General features: G+C 39.1%; 1 protein-coding gene and 1 long non-coding RNA gene across 2 annotated transcripts in view; one reads left to right on the top strand and one right to left on the bottom strand.

Annotated features, from left to right (window-relative positions):
* The window catches only part of lov (BTB/POZ domain-containing jim lovell protein), a 76,597-nt gene extending 66,453 nt beyond the window's left edge, over positions 1-10,144 (bottom strand). Inside the window, exon 1 of the mRNA XM_087358994.1 lies at positions 8,661-10,144. The gene's annotated coding sequence lies outside the window, so the exon portion shown is untranslated. The remainder of the gene's footprint in view (positions 1-8,660) is intronic.
* The window catches only part of LOC110841270 (uncharacterized), a 181,212-nt gene that overhangs the window by 62,946 nt on the left and 92,444 nt on the right, over positions 1-25,822 (top strand). The window lies entirely within an intron of this gene.

The following is a 25,822-nucleotide window of genomic DNA, read 5'->3' as shown; positions in this document are numbered from 1 at the left end:
GACTACAGAAACTTATATAAAGAGGTTCTTCGTAGTTTGTGGTCTTTACATAACATTTTTCTCGTGGTAATTAATTGAGAACAAGCCACGGTGGTCTAGCGGTTAGAACACTGGCCTTGTAATCCTGGGGTCTCGGGTTCGATTCCCGGCGGTGCCCGAATTTATAACTTGTGTTGGGCAAGGCCGTGGTCTAGGCAACACGGAGTTTTCCTCCGTGGTATCCCAACAATTACTCCATTCACACACAGAAGAAGGCAATGGCAAACCACTTCTGGATCATCTGCCAAGAACGTATATGAACAGGTCCCAGTCCGAGAAAAGGATGGAAGGATCCTGTTCATATGGACCTGTCGTCAGACAGAGCACTAAATAAATAAAAATATAAAAATAAGCCTGAAAGGGAGTAAGATTTGAAACAAGACACGCGCACGCACACACGTGGTGTTAGTTACTACTGGACTAGCAAAATGACCCATAATTCGACGAAGAATTCCTTAAAATTGATAGATCGAAGTAGCAGTGGTTACTGAATCCAAGCCAAGTGAATGAAGACAGATTGGGTAGTGTAACGTGAAACTATGACTTTGAGCGGAAATATTTGTTTCTTCCCGGAGGACGGTATGCCAGATGTAGTTTATTATGTTTTGACAAATATCTGGAAAGTATACCACAAATACAACGTGAATATTCTCAAAAATCTTACGATAACGGGACTGTATAGAGAACAAGATATTGTGGAAAAACTTAAGTACCTGTAGTCAGTGTGTAATAAATTACCTTCTTAGTTAAGTAAGTTAATCTTCGAGTTTCTTGTCTTGAAGTTTGCATGTTCGAACGCTACTCAATGTTTGCATGTCTTCGTGTCTTGCATTGTAGTCCTCTGTTTTATGTCTTGTAGTTACGAAGGAAGAGGATGCAGTCTGCATTCACTCAAATGAGCTCTGATTTGTTTGTTGACGGTGTTGTGACTGTAGTACTGAATGAAAGGAAAGATAGATCTGAGTAGTTAGTAGGTAAGGATTTTTAACGAGACTGCCCTGTCGTATTTAAAAGTTCTATCCCGAAATTCGCCTGAAGACATTGAGGAAAACCGCTGACATATCTTAGAACAAACGTGACTTCGTATGGATGTCGCTGGATACACAACTTAGGCTATTTTTAATGCTGGATAAAATCTAGGAAGCGTACAGGTACCCCCCCCCCCCAAAAAAAAACATGTATACAAATGAGTGGGTGCCTTGCCTTCCATCTGAAGACGGAAACAGAGTCAGTTTCCGAAACGTCGTGGTTTCTTCTCTTAAACAAACACGATGAAAATAGTCCAGATAGAAAATAATTTTAAGTGTAATCCATCATCGTCAGAACCCTTTAGAATAGAAGTTTAATTAATATTCCGTATTATAAAATGTGTATATATTTTTTTGAGACACACTGTAGATCGAATGACAGATCATGCGGAACAAACGACCATCGGTCTTATAAATAGACGAAACAGGCATTGTTCTGTTAATTTTGTTGAATCTGAAACCAGTGACACATTTACTGTCCGAACATGTGATGAATGGATCGATGGCTTTCAACTATCGAGTTAGAAAATCCTTGCGATAAATCGAAGATGGAAACGGTGACAAGTGAAGGAGAGAGAGTGAGGAGAAAGGCTTTCTCTGACCTTCCATTAATTAAGAATACAGCCCGAACTAAATTCTCGTCTAAAGACCATGTGTTTGTTTATGTCTTCGGTGTCCTGGAACGAAAGTAATTAGTTTCTTTTAGGGGGGGGGGGGATTTTTAAAATGAAGAAGTTTAAGAAGAGCCGTGGGTCTCATGGGAGAATTACGAAATTCCTACGTAGTTTTAGTGGAGAATTCCTGAGGAAGCGACTACTTGGGGAGGGGGCGGGTATATTAAAAATAATATCGAAGTTGTCCAAACACAATTGCTTTAGTAACGTGTTCAATGACGTAAAATGGACATTGTAGTAAACGTCAGTGAACAGCTTCGTGTTTCGGCCGATTTATTACCTTGTACAGAGCTTTTTGTATCCACCGGCCTAGGAAGGTTTCACAGCGTTATGAAAGGGCCGGGGAAGGGGGGATACCTCTACCGGAAATCGAGGTCGGATATCCAGACCGTCGGTTTACTGAGTTATTCCGAATCGTGTATGAACACAAAATTTCGCACGTTCTGTGTTTCAGAGCAGTAAAGAAATTATGTGTGGACGTTGTCGGGAAGTAAACCGAAGCGTTGCGTATAGGAAGCACGAAAAGTCACGGGTGGAAATCCAACGTAATGACCACTTGGCATTTCCATGCTTATGAATTAAATCTTACTGCGATAGCGCATAAGCTGCAGACAGTGATAAACGCATTCAGAATTTCTTCACAGTTAACAACAACCCCCTGAAACATATACTGCCGGAGAAACACGTGACGAATGTGAGAAATGCTAATCCGATTACCATTTAAATTACTCAGAAGAATATTTGAACCTACGACCGATAAAATAACAGAACGTTGGAGACAAATATATAATGAGAAGCCACATAATTTAAAATCATCAGATATCATTATGGTGATTCAAATCAAGGAGAATCAAACACGCGAGGAATGGTGGGAATGAGATGTGCTTACTAAATTTTGGTTAAAAAGCCTGTACGGAAGAGATCACTCGGAAGACTTAGACGTAGATGGGAGGAATAAGGATCAGTGGCGAAGAAGGTGATGAACTTTGGTTTTCGTAAAAGATTTGAAATCGTATTATCAGGTTTTCAGTGACGAATATTTTCAGCGTATTTCGTTATGTATTATTTATATGAATTCTGATGGTAAAATGTAATACTTGTAGGTCTGCAGAGGAGACATTGAACTATGGCCTTGTTCCTCAGGTATGTTCCACTTCATTCGTGTCTCTGTTTCGCAGAAAGGTAGAGTGTGTATGCACTACATTTGCCTGGCTTCTTGATAAGTAAATGCTTTCAAGCTGCAATTTGAAAGGAGGTTAACACAGCTTCTGTGCTATCCACTGGCGAATTGTGGATAACAAAAGAAAAAAGTACGTTGAACCAACATAGGTTTTTTGCTGAGTGTAATTGAGTCACTACGATCCAACTACCTCAGTTTAAAATTCTAATCTCTCGATGCTCCTGTAAGTAAGCAACACGTGGTGTGGAGTTAAAGCTAGATGCATTGTGGACCTGGACATTAGAAGAAGGGGGTGGTCTGCTTCACGCTCTGATCGTCTTTACTTACGGCACCTATTACACAGGGGTCAAAGTTGTCCCCACACACAGTTAAAAATAGAAAAATGTCAATCTGTCGTCCGTCCAATTGGTACTCAGTCACTTTGTTAATTTGTGAGATATCAGGTTTTTGACCGCGGCTAGTATGAAGTTAAATGTCTACTTGGACGTTGCGCTGTGTAGTCTGTTAGACGTTTAACGACGTTTCAGAGGTGATGATAGAAACAGTAGGTTGTGTAGTATCCATAGTGTCAAAAATGGTGTATCTATAATGAACCGTGACAAATCTTAGAAAATTATAAGCGAACCATACTCGAAAGAGAGGTAAGAATTATCGTCAACTAGGAAAGGGTAATATGTGCCCTAAGAACGACTCATACGGTTAATTTGAAAGATGTCATTTTACACAAATCCCTAACTTCACACGTGGCGACCACTTGTTTTATTAATAAACTGGTAAATTATCAGCCAGGAATTACAGGAAAATCTAAAGTGGAAATTAAAACACATTTTTATTAAAAATTCTAACATATCGGGATGTGAAAGTTGCATTCATTACTTATCTGCTTAATTAAATAAAAATACGATATAATGTAGAACACAGAGTTATAAAAAGAGGATCACGAACCAACATTTTCCTGTTGTACACGTAGACAAAGATATATGTAAATATAAGAAGGTGAGAGAAGCAGCTGTATGTTTCGCCTTTCTTTTACCGCGCTTGGCGCTAAGTTCTTCCTTTTTAGCAGCGTGGTATAATTATCTTTACCGCACGAGTGGAAAATGTTCATAACAGTGCAATGATCGTTGCAACATTGTTTCAGGCCGCCGTGCGGCCAGGAATAATCTTAAATCGCGTTCTGCGTCTGATGCCTTCCGTCTGCGGGTGTGAAGCGATGGGTTTTTTTTTTATCATTCCGTCTTTACGAAACAAAAACTCAAATCTGCTTACCGGAAAACTATATAAAGAATATAAGGATATCATAATTAAACACAGAGCGAGTTGAGGAAAGAGTTAGGTACCGGATCATATTTTACGTTCTCAGAGCTGCTAATACGAAGACGGTTGTTGAGACTTGTTTTTTGGTAAAGTTTACCGATGTCTTAGAGGCGCTTTCAGCGTCCATCGCAAGGGTCAAGGGTAAGCCGCTCGCTTTGATGACGGAGGCTGCAAGAACATCTGAAACATCAGTAAACTTCTACCAGACTACACGGCGCTACAACCCAGAGGGCAGCCATCTTCATATTCGTAGCTGTGAGAACTTTGAAATTTCATCCAGATTGAGGATATTTCAGATTGGGGTGACAAATTATCGGGCCTAAGAGAGGATACAAGAATATTGGAGAACCAACGCATTTTAATGTAGTAGGAAGATAAAATAAAGGAGAAGATAGATGGGAGGGACATGTAACATGCACAGGGAAATTAGAAAATGGAATGGACCACTTCCGTGACCGGGGGGGGGGGATATTAAAATGGATTAGCAGTGGATTGTAAGAGCGCAAATTGGATTCACCTGGTTCATGATTGGTTTTACTGGCGTGATTCTGTAGACAAAGAAATTAACCTTTCGGTTTCATTGGGGGGGGGGGGAGTTATTTTCAAAATAAGCAACTATCGTTTGTGAAGGGCATTGCTCCGTGGAGTTAATTAGTGGGATTTTTAATCTTTCTCGTTCATATTCCAAGACCTAAAAGTCTGCTGCTTGGAGTATCCTGCAACTGATCTTAAAAATCTTATTTCAGCCATTTGAAAGGAGCACCGCCCAATGTGTTCGGTATCATACAGACAAGCTGGTTCTACGAGGACACGGATTCTTTACGTACTTTTGTTCCTTGATGTTTCTCTGACTGTTCAATTCATGTAGTTGAATTTATATTTTTTTATTATGTCGCCTTCATCTGTTTATCTTTGCCAATACGAAGTCTGGCTATTTCTTAGAAATCATAGCCAGAAGATGCATGAGTCTCAAGTAGAATTTTGATTACGGTTTGTAGGGTCATGATTATGACCTAACGTTTATAGAACAAGTTTCTATATTCTATATTGATATATACACCCTTCAATATGCAAGTCAGATGTTATTAGTGTCTGATACATGAATACGGACGTCTGACGATTGATTTTTGCAGTCACATCTGTGGATTCCGAGAACAGCTTCCAGTACTTGATAATAGAGTTTAATTTTTAATACTTGTCACTCTTTTAGTTTATGAGAGGAATTTGTATTGTCTAATGGTTGATTCGTTATACGAATAATAGAAAACTGCTCATCAGGAATGACAATAGTAAACACATATTGTCATAAATATTGGTCCATAAAGCCGAAGATCCCTTAACAGCATCACCATGGCAACGTTTATAACACATACATTTATAAATATTTCCACATAAGTGCAAAAATTGCATAAGAGTAGCAGATTATCACCAACCAATCATCATTCCTTATTATGCTTGTATGTGTATATGTATGGATTGAATTCTTGAGTTCTAGAATTAATGTTTGTGCTGGATACATTTTTAATAAGGGGTCTAATGAACTGTGATATATGAATATGTACATTAAAAATAGATAAATGTGTTTAAAAAGGTATCAGATTCTCCATAATTTCGTGTAGTAAAATAAATTATTATAATTAGTAATTGTTATATATAATTGAATTTGTTTTATAAAATATATTAAAGTGGTCCAGTGCTTACATACTTTGATATTTTTTAAATATGATTGGTGATTGCCTGTGATTCAGAAAATCATCCCGCACTTCTTCGATTTTACGACACGCGTTTCTCACTTTTTAAATTTTCTGAAATCAGGGTACGTCCTACATTTTACGGCCTTTGAGAATCAATATAGCGTCTCCTTTTCTTGAAAACTTATTACTAAGTCAAGGGTGCGTTGTAATAATCGATGGCGTCTTAAAATGTACGAAATGCGGTAAATACTTTTTTTAGTAAAGGCATTTCAGTCTGTAGGAAGTGAGATTTTTAACGTTACGAAACGATGAAATTAATAAGTAATAATAAATGGTTGAGATACATCGTAAATTATAGTTTTTTTCTGTCAGATAATATATCAGATTTCATGAAAAATATTAAAATTGAAAAGGACGTACGATACTTCGTTGATATTGAAGTAATCGCGAAATAAGTCGTTTTACCATTATTGTTAGAAATTATATACGCGAGTCATCTATCAGTAATGACATCCTAAAATGTACGTGGCTCGGCTGTGGTAAGTTGTATCAACGCTAAGCAGTGAAGGATTTTTTTCTTCCGTGATCACGTCAATTGCATTAAAGAACTCGCAAATCGAACATTCTTATTAAACGCGCTCTGACAGTTATAAATCTTTGCCTCTGAAAACTGTTTTAAAAACAGTGTTAGAGATAATGTACGTGTGTAGAATTCGTCCTAAACGTTGCTCTAGATGCCAATTGTCGAGGTAGTTGTGGCTTGTTGCATATCCTTTAAGTGTTCTGTCGTTTCAGAGATGTTTGTGAAATCACGTAATTCAGTATTGTACTTTGTTGAAACACATTTGGATTGCCTTAGTGTTAGCAAAAGGTCAGACTTTCTACACGCAAACTGTCATTTTCTGTCGTGGCGTGAATGTTCATGTGTGTTACGATAGTAATTTATAACGTAATTTATTTGTCCTTGCTAAAAAAAAGTGTGTTGGAAAGGAAATCATGAATTTACGTAAATATAAATTTAATAATACCAACCCTGTTTGAATGTACGTGAAGCACCTATATATATTAAGTCTCAGCCAATGTTTGTCCTGTATGTTTGATGGAAATTTGTAGTTTTTCCAACTCTTTCAGTAACGTCAAAATATCCGTTCTTCGTCACCAACTGCCATTGTCAATGCAGAATTTTCAGAATTTAATATCACTACAATTCTGTAGTTGAGATTTATGTAGCAGGTTTTATAACACAGAACAGCTTTCATCTCGCAGTGTTTTTGGTCCTACGTATTGTTTACTTAAGAGATGCAAGCAAAAGAAACCGACCAAAACTTAACGACACCCGTTCAGTTTCTCTACATAAAACACACAGCCTATCTAATCTCGACGAAAATTTTATAACGATATTCCAGGCCCATGTGAAAACAATTTTATAGAAAGTTATATGTCTATGAATTTCTTAATTTTTAGTAAACCAAAACAGAAAAAGATTATTTCTGTATAAAGCACACTTTCGTCGCCTTCTGACTTAAATTTGTCATCCATATGTTCTACCATTTAACAAATCATGCGATTATATCGATATGTGTTAAGGTTATAACCCAGTTTTACTTTACGACAGAATATGAAACTTTAACATGTGTCGACGTTATATAGTGTTAACTATTGACCTACGCTGTTAGATAAGCTATAAATAGAGACGTTTTATTAGATTAACTAACTTTGTAATAGTCCGCACAATTTTCACTGTTCAAATTCGGCGCGCTTCTGTCTTTGAAAACTTCTACCAGGTAATGTGAGTAACTTGACTTAACTTTCGATTCAGAATTAATTCTGGAAAAAAAGAATTCTTTGACTATAAAAACGTGTACTTCGACTGCGTATAAACGCATATCTGGACCAGAAATATGATTTAAATATATTTTTTTTAAAAAACTGTATTTGCTACGTGGGATTTTATACAATTACTTTTAAAATTTTGAACGTGTTTAATGTATAATTAATATGCAGGATTTCGGGACATATTGTCCTCGTGATATAGATCCCTGTGTTTCCGTTCGTGTATTTTATGCATTTAGTATAACATTTAATTATTTTTTATATATCATAAAGAATAAGAATGCTTAAAAATTGACGCTACGACAATTCACTTGAAATATATCTATGCACCAAGATTAAATTAGTTCAAATTAATTTACTTCGAGCGTTTCAGAATTGTCAACTTTTTGATTGTTAATGTGAAGATTACCGCTTACTTGATATCGAATGAATTGTTGATGAGACTTTGTTATGCCAATGCTTTTTGGCATAATGACCTCTGCAACATAGAAATAGCCCTAGATAACACCACTTAAACCCCATACGGAAGTGAAAACATGGTTTAGGTGGTAGGAGAAACAATATTTCAAGCTGACATTGTGGCATGCTGAAAGCCGTGTAGCACGTTTCATTTGCGTTGTTGTCACCAGGTGACACATTTCTAAGCATTCCCGTTATTGCCATAACTGCACCATGTCACGTCTCATATGCTCTTACAAATGACAAGTAAGATAAGAAACTCGGTTTTCTTTTAATTTGTCACAAAATTCAACTTTTCATTTTGTTTAAATTACCGATGTCAATTGCCGTGGTAGGTCAGAATTTAACTAAAAATATACGTACGTTGATAGTACGACGATATCTAATAACCCTTAAGTTGCTAGAAGGAATTTTTTTTTGGTCATATTACACTCACCCACTCATAAACTGTTTTCAGAAGAATGTGTTGATCGTCGAAGTAGGAGGCCACTTTCCTTGCAGATCAAAATATGAGACGGTTCACGAAATATCCTTTGGAGTTACAGTATCCGGAATAAGAACTCGATGTTTCTGATTCTCTCGAATAAAGTCACACACGATTATTTTGTTCACTTCAGCAGATCGGGGCCCGGGGGGGGGGGTGTGGGGGCATGAACACCTTTAACCCTTTTTTTTGAAAACTGATGACAGAACAAGGACGGGGTACCGTCACAATTTCAACTTGTGCACTGGCAAATTTATTAGTCAAGTCTATTCTTTTTCATTATTAATTTCTTGTTTTAGCTTCAACTTCGCTCTTCTCTCTCTCTCTTTTTTTTTTATTTCTTATATTCAGATTGCTGATCGCTGACTTGCGTACTAGTGGAAATGAAAACAAGACTCCTCCAATCACAATCGTTCACTCATTTCCACTCGTTTCTACCTATCTTTATCTCTTTCTTGAACACACGTACACAGACACAGACACACGCGAGCGCAGTCTTCAGTGTGACGAGATTTGTTGAAACGGTTCTACGCCAGTCCGCAGGCAACATATAATTAAGCGGTTATTGATTAGCAAACCACAAGACAGTTGCGTACTGCGATTATTTACACGGATGTAAACGTTATCTTTATAAACCTCTTTTATCTTTATCTTTACATGACTGTCTCTAGCACCATAATTCCGAAAACTCGTTCAGTCATCTTACGTGTTTTATTAACTGAAGTGATTGATATGAAATAGCAAAATTTTTATGTTTGTGTGTTCTGTGCTTAAGATTCCCCTTTGCCAGTCCCCCCCCCCCCCAAAGCTGTATATTTTACAAATTGCCTTACAGCACACAAACAGTTAAGGTCACGTGACTGGCTAGTTTACAACACACAAGTTAGCACGCGACGTCTGGTCTACACGTGTCTTTGCCTTCAAATCACACACACACGAGAACTACAGCGGGCGAAAATCAGTCCTGACCTTTGCTGATTAATTACAGTAGATTAACACACGCCATCACACAAACACTGCTTGTTTTTAAAACGAGTTTTGTAATATTTTAAAGTCTCTTCCTTCACTGTTGTTCTGGGGGTGTCACGATGCCACTAGGAGGTTCGAACGACGTCCTTTAACAAGCGACTCGTTTGTCGTCAACAGCGGTCAGCACCGAAGCGCACGACAGAAAGTTTTTCTGACGTTGTGAGTTGTTCTTTTTTTTTTCTTTTTTTAAGAATGAGAGGGGAGTTGTTTGAGTAGTCTTCTGCCACCGCTGGCAGGCAGGCACATGAATGCTCTGTCGGCCTCGTCACAGCAACGACTGTAAGGTGGGAAAGGCGTATGATTGGGGCTGGACTTAGCGAGCAGTAGGAGGTATTGCTGGCTTCCACAGCTACCCCACCGTCGTACGTATTCCTCTTGTGTAAATCTACTTGCTGGTAGAAGGAGATGAACTGACTCCTGCTGCCTCGGCCGGCAAAGTCTTGCGTCCCCCCTTAGCCTTCATCGGCGGGCGTCGTAGTTGTCCAAGTAAAAGGGACTTGAACCGTCACTCTATCTCCGTCTTGTGTCTAGAGAAGGAAGGAACGCGGGCAAACGCGAATGCTGATGAAGTTTGAGGCAGAGTAGACAGAGATGGCGGTGGCAATGTAGGGATGGGAGAGAGTGAGAGGTTAGATACACATAAGAATGACAGAGTCAGAGAGAGAGAGAGAGAGAGATGGATGGATGGACCAAGAATACCACGGAGATGGTAAAGTAGATCTAGCGGATACTTGAGTTTAGTAAGCATTCATCTCTTGAATACCCTCGATACGCGAAGCGAGGAAACGTCATTGACAGCGAACACTGACAGGTAGTTGGGAAGTTTCGTAGCTAAAGAAAAATTGTGTTTTGTATCGTCAGAGTATGGTGACCTTGAAACAACGCTGAATTGATTGAAGTAATGTTTTCTTGAGTTTAATAACGTGTTTTATTCTGAATCGTAGAATAATTTTGTGCCACGGTGGTCTAGCGGTTAGAACGCTGGCCTTGTAATCCTGGGGGTCTCGGGTTCGATTCCCGGCGGTGCCCGAATTTATAACTTGTGTTGGGCAAGGCCGTGGTCTAGGCAACACGGAGTTTTTCTCCGGGGCTTCCCCGGTTTCTCCGTGGCATCCCAACAATTACTCCATTCACACACAGAAGGCGGCAATGGCAAACCACTTCTGGATCATCTGCCAAGAACGTATATGAACAGGTCCCAGTCCGAGAAAAGGATGGAAGGATCCTGTTCATATGGACCTGTCGTCAGACAGAACACTAAATAATAATAAGATGAAGTGGTCTAGCGGTTAGAACGCTGGCCTTGTAATCCTGGGGTCTCGGGTTCGATTTCCGGCGGTGCCCGAATTTATAACTTGTGTTGGGCAAGACCGTGGTCTAGGCAACACGGAGTTTTCCTCCGTGGCATCCCAACAATTACTCCATTCACACACAGAAGAAGGCAATGGCAAACCACTTCTGGATCATCTGCCAAGAACGTATATGAACAGGTCCCAGTTCGAGAAAAGGATGGAAGGATCCTGTTCATATGGACCTGTCGTCAGACAGAACATTAAATAATAATAAAATAGAATAATTTAACCACTTGTTACTGGGTGAGATTTTAGGTTCTCACGACCGCGGGTATGAATATTAACTCCTTCTGTATTGTTGCGCTGTGTAGTTTGGTAGAAGCTTACCGACGTTTCAGAGTTATTTTCTGATTCCATCCTCAAGACTAAAATATTACTATCTACCTATAAGTCCACACAACATTGCATTCCAGTAGACCAACACTGACATCTCTACCTCCCAAGGAACCTTAAATATCACACAAAAGTAGATAATAGATTCCTAATGCAGGCATATTAATCGAAATAGTTCTAATGATTCATACTTTTAGAATGTAGTAATATATAAATAAGAAATTTGTATAAAAGTGAAAAAATGGAGCTGTGAAATTGAGAATAGTCCTATATTTTAAAATAACGACGAAACTAGTTTCAAATTACCACAAATTTAAAGACTGTGTGATTGAACAGAACTTGTAATTATATATTAAATCTTGTCCGTCTAATCACAATAAATTTTTATTAAATATTAAAATATTACAATAATTAACATTTTAAAATATTTAAAATATTAAATGATATTCTTTATCGAAATATTCGATTTACATTAGACCATCATTTTTCATGTTTCACGACATGTTTCAGTTCCTAAAAGAACCATCCTCAGGTGTATATAATTATATAAAGCTTCAAAACGATAAATAAATCGAATATTTCGATAAAGAACATCATTTAATATTTTAAATATTTTAAATGTTAATTATTGTAATATTTTAATATTTAATAAGAATTTATTGTGATTAGACGGACAAGATTTAATATATACTTATTATATCACAATATGACGCAATTTTACCATCTTAAGAACTTGTAATATAAATGTCTGTCTTAAGGGATTTGCACCTTGTAGTTTGGTACATATTAACGTTGTAAGGGTATTTACTACCCCTATCACAACCCTTGTTATTATGGAACCTGAAGGTTTATCGCAAAACTTCTCCCGCGCGTCGAATACTGAATCCGACGTTTAGGCATACATAGCAGTTACCGCTTTTGGAAGTCAGAAGGTGGCCAGTTGGATTTGATGGTGCTTGTTGGGGGGGGGGCATTGGCTACTGTTTCAGCTTTTTCAATTTACTTGTTCAATTTTTATCAGTCTAATCACAATAAAATATTATTATTAAATATTAAAATATTATTACAATTAACATTTAAATATTTAAAATATATTAAAATGATGCTCTCTATCGAAATGTTCGATTTACATTAGAACATCATCTTTTTCACTACATGTTTCGGTTCTAAATGAACCATCTTCAGGTGTATAATCCATATAAACTAATTTAATTTACATCTTGGCCTGTTCTTTAAGAAACATTTTAAGTTTATTCTCACATGTACGTGACTTTTCGCCTTATTTCTTCTTTATTCGTGTGTGTTACATATTCTGCCAGTTGCGTATTTGTTCATTTAATTCTGCTGGTGCCAATCGTGAAGTTTCTGATACAAAAGAAAAAATATCAGATAAAGACAGCTGGATATGTACGTCTGTCTTGCCAATTCTTTTAAAAGCACGAGGAAAAATTTACGTAGTCTTTTCAGATTGGTTTGCCACTCACAGTTAACGAGGCTGTTGATCTCTGCAGAAATCAGTTCGATTGTCCCGCCTTACAGGCTTGCAGAAGAAGTTGCCTAATTAGCACGTCATAATAATGAACAACTTCATAGGCCTACTGTTACAATCTTTGTCACGTGAGACAGTTTCATGACGTACTTGTATTTCCCCAGACAGAGTTATCCATTATTTCTTCTTCTTCTTCTTCTTCTTCTTCTTTTAAGCTGTGGCCTATTCTAGTTCAGAATTAATTTCTGAAAGAACGAATCCTTTTTAGACATTGGCCTACATGAGATGAAGATATGAATGTCATTCTTCTGGGTTGTAACGACGAATGAACATGTACGTACAGTTAAAACTTACCAATTCCGACCCTCTATAATTTGGACAGCTTTCTTGGAAGCAAAATTAAACAAGACTAGCTGAGTGCGTCGTAAATCACAGGTAGGATTATGCTGATCTCATTGGAACCCAGGCTGCCGCTGAACAGAGATACTGCTCCGTGTATTAGCTTCTTAACGTTTATAAAAACGTCACTCCTACGTTACCCCCTTTGGGTCAGTATTATTAGCTCTGTTTCCCAACTAAGCAGTCAATAAAATCATAATCTATGCCTAAATTGGGGAGATAATTATAAAATTATTCCTTATAATCGTGTAATGGAAAGGACTGCCATCTGTCTACGTAGTAGGCAAGTAAGTGTTGGCTCGTAGCTTGTTTAGTTGGTTGATTAATTTGTGTTCGTTTGCTGGTAAATGATTTTGGTCTTTATAGGATAGTAGTATTTATGAATATGGGTGTCGCTGTTGCTATGGTAATGCGGTTACAGAATGATTCACTAAATTATTTATTTATTAATTTACAGTTTGTATTGGTGGCGTGTAAACTGAAATATTTAGTGTCTTCTGTTATTAATAGAAATATAGTTGCGTTTCTCTAGGTTGTACGACTTTTTAGCCGTCCTGTAAAATATTGTTTCTTACATTGAGAACTGGGATCGATTTAACCATCGATATACTTTAGCTTTAAATAAACACTCATGACGGAAAATAAAGTTCACATGGAAAGAATTTTGTCACGAAATATGCATTAGGTGTACTTTAGTTGAAGGAAAAAAGTTCCCGAAATATACGTTGTTATTACTTACATATGCATACTTCGCTTATCGTTACTTATTTTTTTTATTTACTTTGCAGTATATCAGATAAGTTGAGCGTTTATTATTTATTAACTTGCCAGCGAACTATAAATTACGCCACGCTTAAAAGTTTCTTTTCTTACTTGTGTTATAAAAATACGAAATATCGTAGAATTAGTGTGTATGTGGAGAAGGGAAATAATTTGTATCCCGCTCAGGATAGGATGCGGTGGTGGACTTTTTTTTGTAAATGGCAGTGAACTTCCACCTTCCGTAAAAGAATGGACGTGTATTGATTAACGGAGGTACTGTTAACTTCTCGAAGGCCCTCTTCCATGCAGTTAGTTACTTGAAACGGAAAGAAAAGAGATTATTTGGGAGATAGGATAATGAAAATAGGGATTGTGAAGGATTTATAATGAATTCAGCTTCTGGACAGCTACCAACGTTTACGTTAGATATTTAATTATATAGTACACATTATTTATTTATTTATTTAGTGTTCTGTCTGACGACAGGTCCATATGAACAGGATCCTTCCATCCTTTTCTCGGACTGGGACCTGTTCATATACGTTCTTGGCAGATGATCCAGAAGTGGTTTGCCATTGCCTTCTTCTGTGTGTGAATGGAGTAATTGTTGGGATGCCACGGAGGAAAACTCCGTGTTGCCTAGACCACGGCCTTGCCCAACACAAGTTATAAATTCGGGCACCGCCGCGAATCGGACCCGAACACATTATAACAGCTGTAATTAATTTTATAGAAAAATATTATTGTTTGCTGCTTTTTTCGATTTTTAATTCTTCTTCTCCTGGGGTCATTATTTGGGTCACAAGCCCAGGGTTTAAAATTGGCCTGGAAAAAAAAAACACACGACAGCTTGCATTATTTTGAAATCTTCTAGGCAGCGGGTACTCATGTGTTGATAGAAGGGGTAGGGACGCGGGGGATGGTAAGTGTGGGCGTGGCAGTGCTGTCATGCCACTCGTTTACGATCTACCCCTCACCACGTTTAAGATTCTGTCTGAATGCTTATCTTACTAGACAAGTGTTTCAGTGAAAATATTTATGACAGTAACACTGTTCTTGTCACCTCGTGGATAAGCGACGTAACAAATGCATTGTTATTATCGTCAACATGAACAGAGCCTTATGTATAACAAAAGGATGTCCGAAATCAGAGCGCTGTGTGCGCTCATTAGCTTCTTCACCTGTCGAGGAAGACGGAATTTAAATGTGTCAAGCATAATTGAAAATTTTAAATCAACAGTAAATAACAAACGATGGTACTTGGTTTTGTAATGTGGACGTGTGCATAAATGTTACATGCTGTGAGACGTGGTAATTTTACACATTATTTATGAATATTAACATCTGGTGTATCTGTTCAACAATCAGCAAATCTCCACTGAAATTTCACAGCTTTTACAATCTTTTTAACATCCGTTTGCTAGAGTAATTAAGGAGGGCAGTTACAATGAAAGACCGTGAATTTCTTTATTGTGACACCCTGTAGTCTTGTAGGTAGTTATCAGCGTTTCGGAAGAACATATTACCTCCGTGTTCAGGGCTCCACAAGAACACACTACGTCATGGCCCAGAAAAACAAAATAGACATCTAGACCGCCGTGAGATTCTCAAGTCTTAGCCAGAAAGGACAAGAGAGAGACGCGTTTAACCTGAAGTGAGTCGCTGAATTTTAAAAAAGAAAGACATAAAAGCTTGTAAGTCTTGAGGTTCTCACAGCGGTGAGTATGAAGATTTCCGTCTTCTGGGTTGTTGCGCTGTGTAGTCTGGTCGATGTTTACCAACGTTTCAGAGGTCATACTGCCTCCATCATCAGGGCGATGAGTATGAAGATTTCTGTCTTCTGGGATGTTGCGCTGTGTAGTCTGGTCGATGTTAACCAACGTTTCAGAGGTCATACTGCCTCCGTCATCAGGGCGGAAATCTTCACATAAAAGCTTAATCACTACAGTGATTACGCTATGGGCTGGACGGCCGGTGTTCGATTCTCGGTAGAGAAGGATTTTGTTCTTTGCCGCAACGTCCAAACTGACTTGGGCACATCCAGCCTCCTATAAGATGGGTACCGGGGCATCTTCCTCAGGGTTGAAGCAGCCGATGCGTGAAGATAAGAACTTACCTCCATCTAGTGTCGAGAACAAGAATGCGTGGAACCATACATCCACTGCCACAAATACATTCATGGCGTGGTACAGCTACGACTGTTTCCAGCGCTGAGTCGATGCTTCGGCGGTACAAACTGACGGTGTTGTGGGAACTTTGTATACCTGGTTCCTGCCGGATCCTAGTTCCGGGTCTTGACATTGTATCAGTAGGCCCGTCCGAGGCAGTGGTTGCACATGTCTGTCCGCGAGGTGTCAGCGCCATATCTGCACTTCCCTCGGGTATAAGACGATGTTCGAACGAGGGTAGGCAATTTGCATGGCATTATCTGTACGGCTACCCACATCACACATACACCGGTTCCTCACGACGGACACAAGCGAGTGGTGGAGTGGGGGCGACGCTGAAGACGTTACTCGCTCGCCCGGGCGGACAGACTTCAGCCAAGACGTTATGATGGTTGGTTCCTTGTGGACCCCAAGGAAGCAAATTACCATCTCGTCCACCCCCTTACCAAAACTCCCTTTCTCTCTCACTCCCACTTAAGTCTTTGTCGACATCGTACTACTAAGGAAGCGCGCTTAGCTAAAGTGATAGACCATACAACTCCCCCCCTACTACCCCCCCCCCCGCCCCCACGGCCGCTACTTCACAACTTTAACCTACAGTAAGGTATAAAGCAAGGAGGCTATGCTCGGCGTCCTTAATTGCACACAGGCATACTTGCAGAAGAGTGACCTTAATAAAATGAAGAAGACGCAATTCATGGGGACAGAGATTGTTCTATACCTGCTAAAACAGGCTCGGGTAATGGCAAACGGCCTTTTCAAAGCAATACGTGCAGACCAACGACGAGAAACCTTTACAACAGAACGACCTATTGAAGATCCCAGCCTGTTCCACCACTCAAATACTGAGGGTAGCTCAGTCTGTGTAGTCTGACTACGGATGACCGGGGTTCGATGTCCTGCAGGGGGCAAAGGATTCTTTCTCTAGCCTCTTGAGTTCTGACAGGATGTGCGATGCGGGGGCGTGATGCTGACCACTCACCCCATCTAGTGCCGAGATCAAGAATGAGTAGGAGGTATACCTCCACTCCCCCCCAAGTGCCTACGTGGCGTGTAGAGGGACTGTTTTAGTTTTACATTTCTTTATCACTTGTTTTTCTTCTTATCTTCAAACTCCACAAGGAGGACTTGGTTGCGTGGATGCGGACCCCTGTTTTCCAACACTTCGTCCCTCGTTGCTCAATGTCAATCGATTTCTAAGAACACGTTACAAATTTCACGGAAGCGACTCGCGTCTCTTCCTGCCTAAACGCTTAACTTTTCTGTCATTACTACTCATTCCACTCTGTTTTGGAATGACTGAGGTCCGCGATCATCCCCTGTCAAATTTCTATTACAGACCACTGTGGATTTCGACGCGTCATTTTGCAAAACTTGAAATTTGAAAGGAGTTTTAAGATTCCATTCGGTTTTGATTGCACAAAATTCTTGTGCTTGAAACGAGGCATAAGAAGAATTATTTGTTCACGTCCTGCGTTCTGGAATCTGTATCTCAGGTAACTTGAGCTCACCTCTCACCTGTCTGATTAGAGAAAGGAATCATCACATGTAAAGCTGCGAGGAATATCAAGGCCAGTCCGTGACGTGTCCGTCTTCCTCCTCCGTTCGCGCAGGGGTGACCACCTCTGGACCACCTTCTGACCGATAAACGCCACTCTCTCACCGTGAACGCTGAGATTCAGTTCCAGGCCAGTTCCTGTGGGATTTAAAGGCTGACGAAATACGTTCGGCGAACTCCTGCACCAAGTGCTTGGCATTTTCAGATCCAGCTACCACTCGGGAAACGTCCGGACGAGCTGTCACGCTAACAAAGTGTTCATCTTCCGTCCTGAAATAATTAATATCACGTTAAATATCAGTTACAGATAGGTTTATGTGGGGGATTAATTATCATATTTTACCACGCTTTATCAACTGCGTGAGTTATACAGCAGGTAGTCAAAGCGGCTTGGATCTCGAATTTTATTAGACAGTTAGGCATTTCGAAACTCGACCTAGTTAAGGATTTCATGAAAGACGGTTTTCGTAATTTCCCGCGGTCTTCGCACACGAATGCCTTCACGTCTCCAGCAGCATCCACCGCCTTCCAGATTTTCACCTATCTACTATTGTTATGTTCCTATCTAATTTGATCGTATATGACGTAAACAGTTGAAATTTGACGAAACGTCGTTGGCAGTGGGCAGATCGAACGGGGTCTGATTCCCAGCTGGGACAGAACACTTCTCTTCGCCAGAGGGTCTAGACCGACCCTGGAATCACACTGATGAAATTCTCAGGATATGTAGAGGGCGTGGGTAAGATAAGGCCTCTTGAAAGAGGGAGGATACTATTAAAATGTATATCACAGATACAGATGTGAAAAGGTGGGCAACTGCAGAACGTGGTCAGGACGGCGACACTTCGCGTTCCATAAAAGCACGGGGTTTTCCTAACCTGCTCAATAACCATTAGCACGCAGAGGAGTGTAAAATTTCGTTGATTTGTGCAGCCGTGAGACGTGACCTTTCACCTTTACGATCATACGTGGAAGGATGACCCTGAAGATGCATTTTCTGGGAGGAGATGTCGCAGCGAAGGAATTTTGACGTTAACGTTTAACACTTATTTCGCCTTGTACAGCAAATGTACGACGGAAAAATGATGTCTCTGGTACTTTACTGGTTCTAACGTAACCTCCGGCAAGGACATCTTGACATTCGAAAGATTAAATACAAAATTTTATTTGGAAATCCGGAAGAAGGAACCCATTTGGGAGAACAAGACGTAGATGGAAGAACAACATTGGAACACATATTACGAAAACAGAATGGAAAGTAGTTAACTGGCTAAAGATGAGTCCAGTGGCTGTTTCTTGTGAATCATCTGATTTCATTAAAGCCGTAAGAATTATCGACCAACTTAGCGACTATCAGCTTCTCAGAGCTTAGACTCTGCTCTCTAGAGTTGGTTGGTTAATATTTCTGGATCCCCGGTTTAAATAATTTATTTTCGAGTAATTTCGAGTTGTAGAAGTTGAAGTGGAGCAGGTATCTGGAAGGAAGCTGTCTTGGCGCACCAAATTCCTTCGAGATGAGCCTGGAGGGGAACTGCTTCAGCAACCTGCTGAGATTTCTCTTTGAGCTCAATAGCGTTTTCGCTTGGACGAAGCCGAACAGCGCCGTGGCTGTGTGTGATGTGCCCGGGGGTGGTCATCTCGAGACGTACACCCACGTAGCCACTGCCGAAGCTACCAATTTGGGACGGACGGACAGCCACTGATGTGTGGGGACGTGAGGACAGGTAGACATCGGTCTGCAGGCTCACTCACACACGAAGGACCCAGTCCAAGGACATCGCCCTCTGCTTCTGTTGCGTTCTTCTCTTTATACATCGTCTTGTTTTGTGTTTAGTTTCATTCTTCTGCTGATTTTTTAATATTTTGTTCTTTATTTATATTTATTTAACGTTTCTTCCTTATTCTCTCTTTCCTTTTGCTTTATCCTTTGTTCTGTAAGTAACTTGCTTCTTTTAAAAATGGTCCGCTTTTCCTTCATAGAAGAAGAAGATATTAAATGTTGTCGAGGGAATTATATTCCCACTTTACATGAAGAGAAAACAAAACACTATCTGTTTTATAAATAATTACTCGTTACACAAAATCATAGTACGTGTACATTATATAAAACGCGGTTTTATTGTGATCCAGAATTTCTGTTTGAAGCGTTTGTTAACGTAAAGTACGGATAAATTTAATGAAATGAAATACAAATAATGTTTGTTTCCAAATGAAATATTTGTGCTGTTCTGTTGCATTTTTCATTGACGGAATTTTTAAGTTCGCGTAATTAGTCTTATGTGGGCAGTAAAGAAATTGTAATGAGATGTAGGTTACAATATTAAAGAAAAGACCAAATTCTGTCCTATTACATTTTACTTCCTGATCATTTCATTCCCAGAGAAGTTAAGAGCACATTAACTTCGGGGTGGGGGTGGGCGTTTTTTTTTAAATTTTTTTATAACGTTCAGTTCAGAAGCAGGAGTTCTGACCACTCACCCCACCACAACATTCCGTCTGTTTCAGTCTCTTTCCGCTGTAATTTTCATCACATCTAATTGTTCCCATTGCATTTCTGACATGCTATAAATTCGTGTTAATTTTTAGATAGCTCCTCCACCCAATTGCCCTTTATCTTACACCGGAGATCAATCAGTACTTATATCGATTCTAAATGCACAGAATTATGTGAAATATATATATATATATATATATATATATATATATATATATATCATTACTTCGTACTCCTTTGATTCAGAAAGGAAAAGACCGGGTTGCACCGCCTCACTCCTCATTTTATACGCGGACGGAAGAATTTCAACATGTTTTGACAACAAAAGATTTTTCTTCATACCAATATAATGCATAGCCCAGCAGGGATTCAGGCACGATCTTCATTAGTTGCCTACCTAAGAGGAAATACCCAGAACCCATGTGTTTAGCTGCTATTGCTAGTGTTCAGTTTCTTCTTTTTTTAACTTTTATTTATTTCTATTCTCCACCTACTGCATCCTCCTAACTTAGCCGGTGGCCTTCGAGGTTATAATTGAAGCTGCATGAGTTCTGTTGGTTCATATAAAAACTTACAACATAATTTATATATGTATGAAATTCATGTGCAAAACATAACCTGTATTTTAGACACACTCTGGCAGGTAGAATTTGGTTGTTGTTAAAACAAAAATTGAGATTATCCTGCTAATGGAGGCAGTAAGTGCCTCGGAAACGTCGGTCTATTTTTATGGGATTACAAATCTTAATTTTTTTTTCAAATTCAGCTTGATAGAATTTATTCAGTCATACCGTTCTCATGACACATTTAAACTGCCCGTGACATGTAATAATCGTTTATAGGAGAATTCTCATTCTATTAAATCCGTCCTTCTGTCCGTCCGACAGCGGAGATGATATTGGGGATTACAGAGTGTCTCAAAAATATGTACACACAGATTCAGTGAATGAAATAGAGATGTTTTAATAAAATGTTGCTGTTGTGTACACATCTTTTTGGAACCCTTGTATCACGAAAATTATTTAGGCCGGACAGTTATAACGACCACTTTATTTTAAAATATGTAATATTTCTTAAATTTGTCTACCGTCAGTGTCAAGCTAACGCTGTATGATCTTACAGTCTTATGTAAAACGATCATAAGTTGTAATTCAGCGTATAGAAGTTACATCTGGACTTGTTTCTTATGACGTGTCTGCCTTAGTCAGTCGTCTCTCTGTTAAGTACCTTAATGTCAGGGCTGTTGGATTTTTAAGACGTCTTTCAAAGCTTCTGAAAATCTAGTTTATTTATACGAATTTCGGGAGACATCCATGATATGAGATATTTATACCAAAATTTCAAGATAGACCTAGGCGTAGGTGAGAAAAATGTGTAACTCGTAGGTTTCATAAAGTATATTGTGATGGCGAGGACTGAATGGATTATTACAGGCCTGTTCGTTTTGTGTGTATCTCACTCTGTTGACCGATGGTCTTCTGAATTTTAATCGAAACTTTGTCTTCGCGTGTGATGCAAATCTTCATACGTCATCTTCTGCTACTTTTCATTTAACCACTGTTGAAAGTGTGTGGTCTTTTTGTACAGTCAGACATAAAGATGATTTCATGGATGTAGAATTTCTATTGTCCGTAACTCATCTAATAAGATGACTGGGATAAATGTGTGGTGCTTCCTTTATTTTTATTTCCGTACAAAGATCACTTATGATGTTAATGATGTGACTGAAATAGACTTTTACGTAGCGTATAAAATCTCTCGCATTCCCACATATATGAATAATTTTATGGTTGCTTATTTTATTACGCAGAATTAATTGGCGAGATTATGTGGCGTGGAGGTATACCACTGACTGGTTGTGAGATGGTTCAAACGAGAACTTTCATTGCCTTATTTTAAGGCAGGCCAGTTTCGGAACAATTTATTTGCGCAACGGTAGACTCAGTAATTCGGACTTATAACAGTTTCGGATTTTAATAAATATCATTAATCAATTATCTTGAGAGGAGAAGTGCCAAATATCTACAGGTTCGTAATTCCGGATTGACTCTGAATTTGAAGAATCCAGACGCCCGGATCCGTGGAAGTTATAGAATGAGAGGAAGAAAGCTGTTTCATTAATTGTAATTAGGTTTGTCTACGTTTCTTCTTAATTAATTTCGAGGAATATTTTCAACATGCACTTCAGAATTGTTTTAAAAACGTATTGATTAAAATAATGTTTTGAAAAACCTATAATTCTACGTGTTGTTTTGTGGTGTGACAAGATGTGTCAAATAAGGGGCTGAATAATTTATAGCCACGCTCTACTAAATATTATTAGAATTGTAAAATCAAGGAGGATGGGACGGGCGATACATGTAACACGCGAGTGAGAGATGAGAAATGCAAACAAGAGTTTTGGTTGGAAATTCTGAAGTGATGGGACCAGACGAAAGACGTGTGTCGATGGGAGTATTAAAAGTTGAGCACGATGAAATCGGGTGGACGGTGTGGATTAGATTAATCTGTCTTTGGTTAGGTTCCAATGGCAGGCAGATGCGAACACGAAAATTCACGACTCCGTAAAAAACGCCGAGTTAATTTCGCAGCTGAGCGATCATTTGTTTCTCGAAATGCGGTGTGCTCTATTGAGATACTTGCATTTCTTCTGCGTTTTTTCAGAATCTTCCCTGACTGTCTTTTTCTTTTCTGTGTTCCTTCGTCTCTTTATTAGTGTCTACCTTTCTCCTGATATTTCTTAGGACTGTTTTCTGCAGGTGGATGAATTACTCTAAGACGTTCTTCTGCAACCTCCTTGCTCAGTTCTCGACTTGCATTTTCACAAGCTCACGGTTGCTTTTTATACACAATAGCTCCAACTTCCATCTCTCTTTCTCCTTCTGTGGTCCAGCATGTGTGAAGTCTCTCTCTCTCTCTATCTTTTTCTGTTCGCAAGGAAAGGTGTTCAGGTCCACATAACACAATGCTAACCTGATGTGATACGGTACATTGTCTGCTCATGTCAGTTCTAGTTCGAAGTTTTAGATGGTCGTGTTGGGGCACGCAAGCGTGCCCGAGGCATAATTTTGTATTTTTCTCTCCAAAAGTAATCGAAACAACGGATTCATAGATTACGTTGTTCTGGATTTTGGCCCTTTGTAGGTAGATATCAGCGTTTTCGGAGAAACGTGATGCTTCCATCTTCACGGCTGAAATGGCGACTTTGGAATGTGGTTAAAGGAATGGTAGGCTGAGGGGGTGGGTCGTTAAACAACCAAATAACTAATTGACCGCCACATTCGTTTGGTTGGGTGAAGATGCACTTTGCAAATTGAGATTGTATTTAGTATATCCTTGGGATATTCTTTGTCACAAAGCGCACATGTCGTAAGCCATTTGAATGAAAACGTCGATCTCACGCGTTGAAGAGTGACCCAGTGAAATTTTTTTGCGAACTTTTGTGAACACTCAAATTAATATTGAGTTCGAACTTCAGGGGGCCTTTCCCTGTCATCTGTAAATTCACTTTTATTTGTATTCCGTCCGAGTTGACATCCCACATTATGTTAGACTAGCTTTGCTTATGCTAGTTAAAGATATCCTTTTGATAGTTTAAGGCATATTATCTTAATTTACAGTACCTAAAGATAACTTGAGGTAGAAAGTTCTTATCACAGGAGTTTGTAAGAAAAATCACGGAGATTGTCCGTAAGATTTTTGGGTCATCCGTAAACACCCGTTAATACGTTAAGTACCGAACCTACTTTAGATCAGAATCAACGTACAGCTGGTACCTTATCTTACGCCTGGTACACACAATTTACATAAGTCAGCTTCTGCAGGGGAGATACAGAAGCAATAGTTGGAGGAAGTTTGGGGTTTGAGGGGGAGAGAAATGGAAATTAATCTTGGAGTGGATTCTGATCACTGGCCAGAGGCTGTGTTCCTTGGGCAACAACGAACCAAGAACCACGTAGATTTCTGATCTTAATTTATTGCGTTGTTCGTATGCTGAGTAGGAGAAAAAAAGACGGAATTTGAAGCTTTAGATTTTTGGTTAGAAAGCCTTTTTTGTGAAGAGACCATTTGCAAAATTTAAGCTTGGGTGGGAGAATAATATGAAAATACATATGAAACAAGTAGTAAGTCATTTGATCTCGTTTCGCATTTAGACACGCACACACTGATATCAAACTTGGATGTTGACAAAATACACTTCTCAAGGAAGAAATTGTTAATAGAGTCGGCTCTCAGAACTTATTCTGTAATGTTACGGTTAATTTGAAACTCTCAGGAGACTTGCAACTTTTCTCCTTGTTACAGAGATGCATTTATACGTTCATAGAGCACGTAAATCGTTACATTCCCACGTATTTCAGCTCTTGATTTAATCGGATGGTGTTTACGTTCCTGTGTTACGGATTCCTTCTTCTCAGTCTGTCACGATGAGAGAGGGAAAGAATAAGTTTGTGTATGACAGCTTTATGCGAGTAAGCCTTCTATTCATTATGAAAACTTCGTTAAGTTAGGTTTTCATGAAAAAAAACAAGTACTTGGTATTATTAATATGGAAGCTTTGCGTCTTTAATGAATGTTACTACAGGGGTGTAGAGATTCTATTACTGTCTATGAATTTAGAATTTTAAATAAGATTGAAAGATAATATTAAAATAAATTTGATAGAATCAGGTTGTGGAGAAGTGATAAAGGAACTGTATTAAAGTCGTATCAAGCGCTTTTGTATTAGAGGTTTTAAAATTCGAAATCCAGTTCAAGATGGTTATCTGGCTTAAACGTTATTAAATTTTCAATTTTAGTTTAATTTAGAAATAGGTGGTAGTCACTGTGTCGTGTAGTATATGTTAATTAATATCTGGTTGAACGCATTTCGATTAAATTTAATATTTGAAAGATGTCATCAGCATTTTAGCTATTTAATATGAAGTATTTTACTCTCGTTTCTACCTGAACCCCCTACAGACTTTAGGATTTCTAAATTGAGGGCAGCCCAGTGAGTTTTAACATTTTAAAGTTTAATACGAGGCTGGTCTACAAAGTAAGTTTCCCTGGGGCCGTTTACAGAAACAAAACACAGTTTCATGGAAATATTTATTGCAACAGATACAGCAAGTGTCCAGCTATTTTCCAACATATTCGCCACCGGAATTGAGACATTGGTCATACCGTGGGACCAACTTTTGAATACCTGTGTCGTAGAAGTCTGCCGCCTGGGATTGGAACCACTGTGTGACAACCATCTCCGCCTCTCTGTCATTCTCAAAACGCTGACGCTGACCGGACAGGAATTTCTTGAGGTGTAGGAAAAGATGGAAATCACTGGGAGCGAGGTCCGGGCTGTAGGGTGAATGATTAAACACCTCCCAGCTGAACTCCTGCAGGAGACTTGCTGTCCGTCGAGCCGTGTGCGGCCTAGCGTTATCACTGACCGCACTTCACAGTCGGCGGGAGCTGGAATAAGAACCTCCATCTTCAACAGCTGCAACGATGCTACTGTGAGAACGCGGGAAGTTCCGTTAGTGCATGCGCC

The sequence above is a fragment of the Zootermopsis nevadensis genome, unplaced genomic scaffold (assembly GCF_977971745.1).
Source record: "Zootermopsis nevadensis isolate Lab colony 2312 unplaced genomic scaffold, Znev_1.0 Znev_ptg000030l, whole genome shotgun sequence".
In the NCBI taxonomy this organism is placed as follows: domain Eukaryota; kingdom Metazoa; phylum Arthropoda; class Insecta; order Blattodea; family Termopsidae; genus Zootermopsis; species Zootermopsis nevadensis.
This window is presented reverse-complemented; position numbering and strand designations above follow the sequence as displayed.